This window comes from Panthera pardus, unplaced genomic scaffold (assembly GCF_024362965.1).
Source record: "Panthera pardus isolate Hobbes unplaced genomic scaffold, ASM2436296v1 HiC_scaffold_7, whole genome shotgun sequence".
Lineage (NCBI taxonomy): Eukaryota > Metazoa > Chordata > Mammalia > Carnivora > Felidae > Panthera > Panthera pardus.
In genome coordinates this window covers 63178517-63191051 of record NW_026527002.1, presented here as the reverse complement: position 1 = coordinate 63191051, position 12535 = coordinate 63178517, and the positions used below count along the sequence as shown (strand labels likewise).

Genomic DNA, 12535 nt, shown 5'->3' with positions numbered 1-12535 from the left:
AACACAGCAGATGTGAATAACTCTATCAACAAATTAATCTTTAATGATCAGTACATCCAACAACTGCAGAATGTACTTCTTTTTTTTAAGTGTACACAGAAAGTTTTATAAAACGGGCCATATACTGGGCAATAAAATGGGATTCAAAAAATTTCAAAAGTTTGAAAGTTTACAGAGTATGGTTTCCGACAGTAACAGAATTAAATTACAAGTCAACAATATCAGGGGCACCTGGGTGGCTCAGCTGGTTAAGTGTCTAACTTCAGCTCAGGTCATGATTTCATGGTTCACAAGTTCAAGTCCTGCATTGGGCTTTGTGCTGACAGCTCAGAGCCTGGAGCCTGCTTCGGATTCTGTGTCTCCCTGGCTCTCTGCCCACCCCCACTCACATTCTGTCTGTCTCTTTCTCTCAAAAGTAAATAAACATTTTTAAAAAAATTTTTTAATCAAAAATATTACAATATCTTTAAAAATTCAAAGTATCTAGAGATTGAACATGTTTCTAATTAATCCATAGGTCAAAGAAGAAACCACAATGGAAATTAAAAATATTTGGAAGCCGGGGCGCCTGGGTGGCTCAGTCGGTTGAGGGTCCGACTTCGGCTCAGGTCATGATCTCACAGTTTGTGAGTTCGAGCCCCGCGTCGGGCTCTGGGCTGACAGCTCAGAGCCTGGAGCCTGCTTCAGATTCTGTGTCTCCCTCTCCCTCTGCCCCTCCCCTGCTCATGCTCTGTCTCTCTCTGTCTCAAAAATAAATAAAACATTAAAAAAAAAAAAAAAAAAGATTTAAAAAAAAAAATATTTGGAAGCCAATAAAAATAAAAAGACAACACATGAACATCTGTGGAATGCAGTTGAGGGATTAGAGAGAAATCTCTAAGTTAAAATATTTACACAAAAAAGAAAAAACATTTAAAATCAATGATCTAATGTTCTACCTAAAAAAGCCAGGAAAAGAAGAGCAAATTAAATCCAAATTAAATTGAAGAAAGGGATTAATAAAGAGTACAAACCAAGGAACTACATAAACTAGTATTAATGAAAATTAACAAAGCCAAAATTTGCTTCTCTGAAATATTAATAAACTTGAAAGATCTTAAGAAAGAGTGGTCAAGAAACAAAGATAGGGAACACAACTAACAATACCAGGAATAAAAGAAATTATATCACTACATATTTCACAAACCAACAAGTGATAAAAAGGAAAAACATTAATAACTTTATGCCAGTAAATCCAAGAATTTAGTTTAATTGGAAAAAATCTTTGAAACACTGAACTTGCTAAAACAGACACATGAAGAAACAGAAAATCCAAACAGCCCTATATGTATTATAGAGATTAAATTTGTTATTAAAAATATTCACAATCTAATGGTTGCCAGAGGGGAGGGGAATGGGAATTGGGCAAAATGGGTGAAGGGGAGTGAGATATACAGGCTTGTGGTTATGGAATGAATAGGTCATGAGAATAAAAGACACAGCATAAAGAATATGTCTGACATTATAATAGTAATGTATCAGGACAGATGGTGGCTACACTTGTGGTGAACATAACATAACATAATATAATGTATAATGTATAAACTTGTTGAATCACACCTGTTGTAAATCTGAGACTAATGTAACATTGTGTGTCAATTATACTCAAATATATATATATTTTTTCTTTTTATGAATATATATGTATATATATGTATACATATGTTAAGCAAAGTTAGAGATGGTTTCACTAGTGAATTCTATCAAATATTTAAGGGAGATATAATATCAATTCCACACAAACCTTTTCAGAAAACAGAGGTGAACTAGCATCTTTTTATCAAAAACCGATGTCATTACAAAAAATTTAAATTACACGATGTCCTTCATGAACATAGATACAAAAATCCATTCACCAATATATATAAAAATCATTACCAAATAGGGTATATTCTAGAAATGTTATGACTAGTTTAATATTTTAAAATCAGTATCACTCAGCATGTTACACAATATATAAATAAATATACATATCCTCTCAATAGAAACAGAGAAAACACTTGAGAAAATTCACTACCCATTCATGATTTAAAAGAAACCTAGCAAACTAATAGAGGGGAACTTTATTAATCTGACAAAGGGCATCTATGAAAAAAAATCATATATAATGGAGAAATATTGAATGCTTTTCTCCTAAGATCAAGAATAGGAAATGGATGGCAATGCAAACTGGTGAAGCCACTCTGGAAAACAGTAGGGAGTTTCCTCAAAAAAGTAAAACTAGAACTACCCTATGACCCAGCAATTGCACTACTAGGTATTTATCCAAGGGATACAGGTGTGTTGTTTCGAAGGGTCACATGCACCCCAATATATATATTTTTAATCAAAAAGTATATATATACTTTTGTATACACACACACACACACACACACACACACACACACACACACACACAATGGAGTATTACTCAGCAATCAAAAAGAATGAAATCTTGCCATTTGCAGCTACGTGGATGGAACTAGAGGGTATTATGCTAATCGAAATTAGTCAGAGAAAGACAAATATCATATGACTTCACTCATATGAGGACTTTAAGATACAAAACAGATGAACATAAGGGAAGAGAAGCAAAAATAATATAAAAACAGGGAGGGGGACAAAACATAAGAGACTCTTAAATATAGAGAACAAACAGGGTTGCTCGAGGGGTTGTGGGAGGGGGGATGGGCTAAATGGGTAAGGGGCATTAAGGAATCTACTCCTGAAATCATTGTTGCATTATATACTAACTTGGATGTAAAATAAAAAAGAAATTAATTGAAAAAAGAAATTAAAAAAATTTCCTTCTGAATGAAACAAAAAAAAAAAAAGGAGGGGCGCCTGGGTGGCTCAGTCGGTTAAGCGGCCGACTTCAGCTCGGGTCATGATCTCATGGTCCGTGAGTTCGAGCCCCGCGTCAGGCTCTGTGCTGACAGCTCAGAGCCTGGAGCCTGTTTCAGATTCTGTGTCTCCCTCTCTCTGACCCTCCCCCATTCATGCTCTGTCTCTCTCTGTCGCAAAAATAAATAAACGTTAAAAAAAAAATTAAAAAAAAAAAAAAAAGGAAATGGATGTCAGCATTGTAACATGTTTACCATTTCATTCCACATTGTACTAGAGGTCTTAACCAGGGCAATAAGGTGGAAAAAAAAAAAAAAAGAAAGAAAAGAAAAGAAAAGGCAGAAAGAATGGGAAGGCAAAAGTAAAAGTATCTTTATTTAAAACCAACATGATTTTTTGCACAGAAAACCCTAAAGAACATATCAAAGAAAAAAAAGACCTACTTGAACTAATAAGTAAATTTAGGAAGTCTGCAGAACACAGATCAATAGGTGAAAATTAATCATATTCTCATAGCAACAAACAAATGGAAAAGAAAATAGTTTTTAAAATTCCATATATGATAACATCAAAAAACACAAAATACTTAAAAATCAATTAAGACATGGTATGCTCTACACTCTTTGATGTAAAAACTATAAAAATACAAAACTGAATTCCTGAGAGAAATTTAAAAAGGCTTAAATACATCGAGTAGTATACTATGCTCATGGATTGAAAAACCCAGTATACTATGTTCATGGATTGAAAACCCAATTGTTAAAATGTCTTCAAATTAATCTATATGTTCAAAGCAAGTTTAATCAAAATTTCAGGTCATTTTTTATAGAAATTAACTAATTGATTCAAAAAATTTGCAGGGAAATGCAAAGGACTTAGAACAATCAAAACAATCTTTGAAAAGGAGAACAAAGTCAGATGACTCATAATTCCTGATAACAAGCCTTACTATAAAAGCAACTGCAATGACAATAGAGAGGCAGATTATTCTTTGATAAAATTTGCTAATAAAATTTTCATATGAATAAATGCACTAATATTAATAAGTGGGATTAGTTTGTAGCTTTCTTTTTATGCTGTGTCAAGTGTGTATATCAGCATTATTTTTCTGATTTCATAAATTTAATTTTGATTTTCCCTTTCTTTCTGTAAATGGTCCTTTGGAACAGTTATAACAGTATTGGTATTATTGATTTCTTGTACATTTTTGTTAACCATTTAATTACAAAATCATGGAACTTTGGCATTTGGGGGAGGCTACTTTTTTCTTTTAATTGTTTTTAATGTTTTATTTATTTTTAAGACAGAGAGAGAGAGAGAGAGACAGAGCATGAGTGGGGATGGGGCAGAGAGAGAGGGAGACACAGAATCTGAAGCAGGCTCCAGGCTCTGAGCTGTCAGCACAGAGCCCGACACGGGGCTCGAACTCACGAACTGTGAGATCATGACCTGGGCTGAAGTCAGATGCTCAACTGACTGAGCCACCCGGGTGCCCCAAGGGGGAGGCTACTTTTTAACAACTTTTTCAAATTTTTTATGCCTGTTGTCTTATTTATAATTTCTATAAACCTAGGATGTTTTACTAATTTGTACTTTGCTTAAAAGTAATCCATTTCATCCTTGTTTTCTAATTTATCGACATACAATAATTGTAATTAGTATTCAATTCTTATAAATTCCTGTAATTTTGTGATTGTTTTCTATTTTCATTACTTAAACATTTGGGCTCCTCTCACTTTGCTTCTTAAATTACAAAAAAAAAAATTAAAAAAAACTGTATCAAATTCACAACATCAAAGTAGAAGGAAAAGAAGCAGTAAGCTAGAAATAAGGAAACAGGGAGGAGAGGAAAAATTATAAAGACAAGATGAGAAGGTAGTAAAAATACAGAAAAAAACAAGGGAAAGAGGAAGATAGTACATACTGCCCCATGTTCAAATCTTATACAGACTTTTCTTAATGGTGTGTCTGTCACTTGCTGGTTTTGTGACCCCAGGCAAGGTAGTTTCTGTCCTGGGAGCTCAGCAATCTGAACTCTAAAAGAAGAATAATATTGACTTCTGCAAGTATTTGAGAGACTTAAATGTGTTTCTGAAAGACAAAAAGGCAGGTACTCAAAAAAAGAAAAAAGGCAGTACTTCTACATACACATACACACACACACACACACACACACACACACACACACACACTCATACATAGTATAAAGACAAAAAGGGGATGCCTGGTTGGCTCAGTGGGTTAAGCATCCGACTTCAGTGCAGGTAATCATCTCACAGTTCATGATTTCAAGCCCCACATTGGGCTCTGTGCTGACAGCTCGGAGCCTGGAGCCTACTTCAGATTCTGTGTCTCCCTCTCTTTCTGCCCTTCCCCTGCTCGCTCTCTCTCCCTCTCTCTCAAAAGTAAATAAACATTAAAAAAAAGAGAGAGAGACAGAAAGGATCCAAGATCACCTTCCTGGCCAAATATGGGCCAGTGTTGCCTAGATTGGTAGTCCTCAAAATAACCTCAAAATAGTTCAGTCTATGAACTATGAGATAAGGAAATTATGCCAAAATGTAAATCAATGCATTGGTTTGCTTTCTTCTTCAAGAAAGCTTTGCTATGAAAAAAAAAAAAAAATCTCTGCTGAACTAACAGTTTGCTTACTGACATATTTGATTTACATCCTGGTAGTTTTATCTCAGCAGGCAGAAGTAACAGTTTGTGGATAGACACCAATCAGCAGACTATAATTTGCCTGGCACTGGCTTATATCCCTCACTGCAGACCTCCCAACGGATTGCATCTGCCCCTCTGTCCACCGTAACTCTCCAGCAAACCACAGAGCCTTGGTAACTATTTTTACCTTCTGGGTTTTAGATACTATAAGACATCTAGATGGCAGCTTAGCCCATAATAAAAAAGTTCAAAGTGCATAATAGGTCATGAATAAGTGTTGATTGATTGAATAATAGATGACTGAATGATCAGGGCTGATGTGTATAGGTTACAGTTGATGCACTGTACAATTTGCACTTGGCTGAGAGTGAGCGATGCTTGAAACTGGCACTCTGCTTTCCGAGTTGAATGCAAAGCTGTGTTATTCAGAGGAAAGGGTACTATTTTCTTCTTCCAATGGCATGGGTATGCCCAGAGAGACCACCTTTTTCTAATTCATAGAAAGATCCTATGTAGATTAATAGCAGTCCTGTGAATGACTCAAATGCAAGGGACTTGACTGCAAATTGACCTCAGAAGACCGCTCAATCTTAAACTAGGTGGTGTAAGTTCTACAGGATAGAAGGCACAGCCATCCCCAAAGCATGACAAATTAGAGTGACAGCTCCTTGATTCAGGAATGATCCATGAGCTGGCTCTTTCTTTTTACCTCCTTCTTTTTTTAAGGACTGACATAACTCCTTGGTCAAAGACATGGGGGTTGTCTTTAACTAAACTCTATACTATAAGCAGTATAAAGGGTAGCTGCACATCTCAGTGTAGGTATCTCATCCTTTAGGAAGGCTTCCCTGATCTCCCAGGTGTGGGTCACATGCTCCACCATGGTTCCTATGGTAGTAATCTTTATATTGCACTCTGAAGCACCTAACACTGTACTGTAATTGGTGATTTGCATTTCTACCTACTAACGCGTATTGTATTTTGAATGGTTGGCACAATTTTGGTACATGGCAGGAGGCAGCTCAGGGAAGTAGAGGAAGAATGGAAGCCAAAAACCTGCAGTAAACTCTTTTTAGGTATCAATTCATTTCAATGTAGATTATCAATCTGTCTATAAAAACAGACGGAGAGCCACCCAGGAAGGAACAGACAGTTGTCTAATAGTGTCCCCTTAGTGCCCCTAGTTATAGACACATCCTAAGACAATCGATGGACTCAGCAAAGCCCAGCCTCCCTCTAGATCAATTTTCATAAACAATCCAGGTAATTTCTGGGAAGAAAGAGACCAAGCGCTGCTCCCTAAAATTGAAAGTTAGAGACACCTGCCTGGATGGATCCAACAAAGGCCCACTGACGGCTAAGTTTGCCAAGAGCATAGATTAAAAAAATCACCTTGAAGAAATGGGGAGTCTAGTCTCCAAGTCCTGACTTAGACCCTCAACTCTCAGAAATTCCCATGGCCTTTCTAGTCACCACCCTCTCAAAAATGGAGAAGAGAAAGAGAGAAGGGGGAAAGTGGGAAGAAGGGAGAGTAAGGGATGAGAGCAGCCATTTTTGTCTTTCAGGCTCTGTACTGGATCATAGATCTTGACCCTCCAGTGTGGCTATTGTTATCCCTGTTTTCTAGGTGAGGAAAATAAAGCTCAGAGAGGTTAAGAAACATGGACAGGGGCACAAAGGAGCAAGTTCCATCCCCTGTTTCAGCTACGAGATTGTATGGCCTCAGTTGACACCGTCCATGTCATTCACACACCCCTCCCCAACCCCATCAAAGAAGCTGATGGAGAATATATCCAGTGGGATCTGGGTTCAAATCTTTTTTTTTTTTTTTTTTGTAATTTTTAAAGATTGAGAGAGAGAGAGACGGAGACAGAGAGCAAGCCAGGGACAGGGGAGAGGGAAGGGGAGAGAGAGAGAGAGAGACAGCGAATCTCAAACAGGACCCATGCCCAGCATGAAGCCCCATGCAGGGCTCAATCCCACAACCTTAGGAATATGACCCTAGGCAAAATCAAGAGTCTGACACTCAACCAGCTGAGCCACCCAGGCATCCCCATTCAAATCTTATACAGACTTTTCTTAACCGTGTGTCTGTTTTGTGACCCCAGGCAAGGTAGTTCTATTCTGGGAGCTCAGTGATGTGAACTCTAAAAGAAGAATAATATTTACTTCTGCAAGTATTTGAGAGACTTAAATGTGTTTCTGAAAGACAAAAAGGCAGGTATTCAATAGGTATTCAAAAAAAAAATGCCAGTACTCTCTCTCTCTCTCTCTCTCTCTCTCTCACACACACACACACACACACACACACACACACACACACACTCACCACCTCCGCTGGAACAGGTTGGTCTCCACTCAAGGCTTAATTGTATACAGAAGAGTAACTGGATCCCTGCCACTTTGTATTTAGTTCTAGAAGAAGCAAGAAGAGATTGTTTTCCCGACACCCAGCACTATCAAGGGCAAAACTGCCAAGGAGGAAGTTTGTTTTTGTCATTTTCCTTTAAGCTCTCCACTCCCCACTCCGGACTCCAGCTGTCTCCTCTGTACCCTGGGGGCACCATCTAGTGTCTCATTTAACAACAACCTTGTTCTACATAAACTGTCCTCATCTCAGATAATTTGTTAGCTCAGCGGTACTCAAATAATACCACCTCAGCCTGCAGCAATTCAGGAAGGCCTTTGTCCTTTAAAGGAATCTTGGGTTACACACAACAGGCCAGGAAAACGGCAGTCATCTGGCTGAGTTTGGATAAAAATGACGGCAAATGTGGCTCTGGAGTCACATAACTGCTAAAATTGTCTGTCAGCTTAAAACAGGCAAAAGATTTTTGTGCTTTACTAGGTGACATTAGGAAGTATTTAAGAGCCAAAGGGCACACACCCCAAGGAATTTTTTTTTTCTTTTTTTTGGTGTGTGGGCTGGGGCTTGACCTAGTGCCCCTTAAGTCATACCACTTTGCTCAGCCCATTCTTCAGGCAGCCCTGGCTGATCCGGAAAACCAAGACGCGCACGTGGAAGGCCCCAAGAGTTCTCCGAAATCCTCAGCTGGACCGTTAGCAGCAGGAAAAGGGCCAAAGGGCTCCTCCCATCAATCCTGAAGCCTGGGACCTGCCCAAAATTGTTCCAGGAATTCTGATGGGTTCCAAGAAAGACTTCTCGGGGATTTACTGAGAGGCCTCACCAGTGTGGCTCCCATCCTTCCAAAGGGACCCCCAGGAGGCCAGGGCTGCAGTGGAGGCTCAGGTCCATCCTGGCACAGGGCTCTCCAGGCAGAAGGAGGTGCCCAGTGTTTAGTGAGTGTGTATATTGTACATGGATAAACCTTGAAAACATTTTGCCAGGTGAAAGAAGCCAGTCACAAAGACCACGTGCATATCGTGTGCCTCCATTTACATGAAATGTCAACAGAAAGTATAGGTCAGTGGTTGCCAGGGACTGAGGGGTGGGGGATGGTCAGATTGAGAAGAAATGGGAAGTTACTGCTAAGTATGGAATATGATAAGTATGATAAAAATGTTCTAAAATTGATTGTGGGGATGGCTGCACCACTCTGTGAATATACTCTCTGAATATAAAAACCATGGAATTGTATACTTGTATAGTATAAGAATTATATCTCAATAAAGCTGTTTAAAAAAAAAAAAAATCCTGAAGCCTATTACAGTAACCAAGCCATCAGGGCCAGATTCAGAGCAAATCCATCCAAGTTGTTCTTTTGGAATAAGCAAAAGTCCAAATGTTATCCCTTCATTCAGTCACTCCTTCATTCACTCATTCTAAATTTACCAGTGAGTTCTCTGTGTGCACAACTGGACCACCTTATCAGAAACAGAACACCAATTTTCCTCATGGCACCCAGCACGAGTCTGTTTGCTGGATTTGCATACAACCCCTTTATCACAGGCTGAAACCAGGAAGCGCCCTCCTAAACCCTTCCTAGGTGAGGGGCCCCAAAGTCTTTAAAGGGGAGTTTCAGGAACATCTGTTTGCATTTTTGCCACTTTCTCTGTTCCTCCCTCTCCCTGTTCCTCCCCCTTCAGCCTCTGCCCAGCAGACTCTCTAAAACTTCCAAAAGGGAGTCCAAAACTTCCAGAGGGAATGAGGCTTTCAGTAGCAGCTCCAGAAGCAATTTTCAGGGGGGAAATCCTGGCCCCCGGTGAGAGCTGCACACGGGCTCCATTTGGGCATCTTCCCTAAAGACAAGCGCAAAGCCTGGGCCTACGTAGGAAGGGAGACCCCCAGTCAACCCTGAGCTCGTGTGCCACAGGGCGTGCTTCACACAGAGGACCCAAGAACTCACTACCACAGTCCGAAGGCCTCTAGTTCTGGACTTGCGGGCGGCGTCCAGACTCGCCTAGGACAGAAGGCACTCCTGTGGCCCCACGCTGGTTCCTTCCGGCCCTTCCCTAACCCTGCCCTGCCGGTGCGCGCTGCACGCCAAAGCCCAGCTCTCCTGGATGCATCCCTGCCCGGGCGCAGCGTGCGTACCCTTAGGCTTCAAGCAGGAAGGGGTGCAGAGGGATAAACCTGGAGGAGATGAGGGGCGGAAAAGCCAGGGCAGAGAAGACCCTCCGACACCACAGCCTGGCGGTGCGTGTCAAAGCCGCAACCGCCTGCGAGAAAAAAGCCCGCAGCATCCGGGTTTCCTGGCGCAGACACAGAAGAGCAGCTACCGCCAACGTCCTCCATCTATGTGCTCTTTTTGCTCCTCTTTGCGTCTAGCGCCTGACCCCAGCGCTGATCTGTGGCTGGGTAAATTTGGTCTCCCATGACCTCCATCGACTTCTCTTCCAAGAGCCCCCAAATACAATCTAAATAAAAAGACCGTGCTGTCTATTTATATACAGCCCTCCAAGACAAATTCCTAAACCCCTTTCTCACCAGACTGTCGCCTTGACTAAGCCGCTTCCACTTGGAAATGCTGGAATTGCCCGTGTCTCCAAGCCAAAACCTCTTCTTGCCGCCGCGCGCTCAAGGCACCCACGTACAGGGCAAAGTTCCCGGGAACAACACAAGGCATCACACTGGCTTTGCATTCGCAGCACGTAGCACCTCCAAACTCCCTGCCCAGCGAACCCTGCTAGGAGGCATCTGGGTGCACCAGCCCATCCCACCCCAGAGGTTCCCGGCCATCCGGGGAGCCCGCTCTGATAAGGTCCATGGAATTGCGCTGCGTCTGCAGGTGGCTCACCCTCTCTCTCCACTTTTCCTTCCTCACGAATAGATTTTTCAAGGCCGACCCGAAGTAGGGCAGAGAAACATTAGAACTGACCTGTGCAGGGGAATGTTCTAGCCCAGGTTGGGGACCTCTCGATGCCTAGGTAGGATCCAAGTTCCGCCGAGAGCTGGTTCTTGGGGGCGCTCTGCTCTCACTCGCTTCCCGCCTTGTGCCCCTTTTAATTAGCCTCTCGCTCTCCCTTTCCCTCTTCCCTACTCCCTCTCCCCCTCTCCCACTCCAGCTCCCACTCGGCAACCCGGAGCTACCTCCTCTCCGGCGCTTCCCTCCTGCCAGGCGCCCAGGATCAGATAAGAGGAAAGGAAGGCCAACGGGCGGCCAATTATAGAGCGGAAGGTGGCCGCGGGGGCGGAGGTTGGGGAGGTGGGAGGCAGGCCTAAGTCTCAAACGCCCCCTACCTTATCTCCTCCTCCTCTCCCCACCCCCTCCCCACTAAAGGAGCCCGCCCGCGCGCCTCCCCTGCGCCGCCCCTGACCTGGCTGCAGCCCCAGGTGCGCGCCGCAGCCGGGTGTCGTGAGCCCCCTCGGACCGTGGCTAGTGTGGGGCTGCTGAGCCAGGCCCTGCGGCCGCTTTGCGAGGTGTGGCACCCCCTCCAGGACTCAGCTACTGTGCGCCCCAAACCCGGCTTGTCTTCCCGCGTCAAGGACTTTGATCTTGGGAGCGCGCACCCACTGAGCGCGGAAGGTACCCTTCCTCCCCTCTTCTCGCTTCCTTGTCCGAACCGGGGGCTGCCAACGCAGCGACGTTCAAATTGTGACGTGCAGGAGAATCATCTGAGGGTGTTGAAATGGATGTATTTGTAGGCTTATGAGGACGAATGTCGGCAGTGTCCACAGCTGCAACTTCCCGATTCCCACTCGCAAAGATCCTGTTTCAACAGGTCTGAGCTGAGGCCGGGACTCTGCATTTCTCAAACGCCCTGGTGGTTCTGATGCATGCAGGCCACCCTGTGAGGGTCTCTACCCTGAGATGTGAAGACCCCGTGTCCAGTGTCAAGGGACTGGGGCTGCGCAGTCACCCTCTGGGCCCCCTAAAAAAGTCATCATCGTTACCCATTTTTGAACCGTGCACAAGTCCCCTTCGGCGTTCTTTACATTCCAGCTTGTGTGCACACAAACGTTGGGGAGGGAGTTACAGAAACAATTTAGCAAGAACTCATTTGTGCAGGAAAAAGCTCTCTCACGTTGGAAAACAGCTAACGGCTCATGATAGAAGAGAAAGGGCAAGCGGTCTTCTTAACCTGCTTCCCACAAGCCCAGCTGAGAATACAGAAAGAGGGGCGTTTGAAACCTTTAGAGGGAGGTCCCTTGGACATTCTAACCGGCCCAACCGCTGTCAGCCACCAACTCCCCTTTCCCCGATTTTGCGTGCTGTTTTATCTCCTTGTCAATGCTCTGAACTTCCTCGCTGGTCCTGCGGTTGGCGCGGAAAGGGCCCGCACCGACGCTCTGCCTCCATTGGTCCCTTTTCAAATTGGCCTTGGCTCTGCCACAGGGCGGGGCCCAAGCTAGGCGCGGTTTTGCAAACTGGGCTTCACTTCTCCGGGGGTCAGGCAGCGGGTGCAACTTTGAAGGAGGCGGAACGCGTCCCAGCGCTCCAGATAGACTGCAAGGGTGCGAGCGCCACCTGGTGGTTCCGCCTGGGGGTTTGGGAGAGGGCGGGAACTGCAAAGATAGCCATCCACCTTGCCTTGAAGAGACCAGAATTCCTGAAATACAAAATTTACTCCTGGAGACAGCTACCACTTTGGTTGCTCCTCTGCCCCA

At 43.3% G+C, this 12535-nt stretch overlaps 1 protein-coding gene across 5 annotated transcripts in view; it reads right to left on the bottom strand.

Annotated features, from left to right (window-relative positions):
* COL14A1 (collagen type XIV alpha 1 chain) overlaps positions 1-11124 on the bottom strand; it is a 210989-nt gene extending 199865 nt beyond the window's left edge. For 3 of the 5 annotated variants that reach the window (XM_019459946.2, XM_019459942.2, XM_019459945.2), the window contains exon 1: positions 10806-10992. The gene's annotated coding sequence lies outside the window, so the exon portion shown is untranslated. Of the gene's footprint in view, positions 1-10414; positions 10538-10805; positions 10993-11017 lie in introns of those variants that run through there. The other 2 variants (XM_019459943.2, XM_019459944.2) reach the window with 2 other exon arrangements.
* Between the last annotated feature and the right edge of the window lie 1411 nt (positions 11125-12535).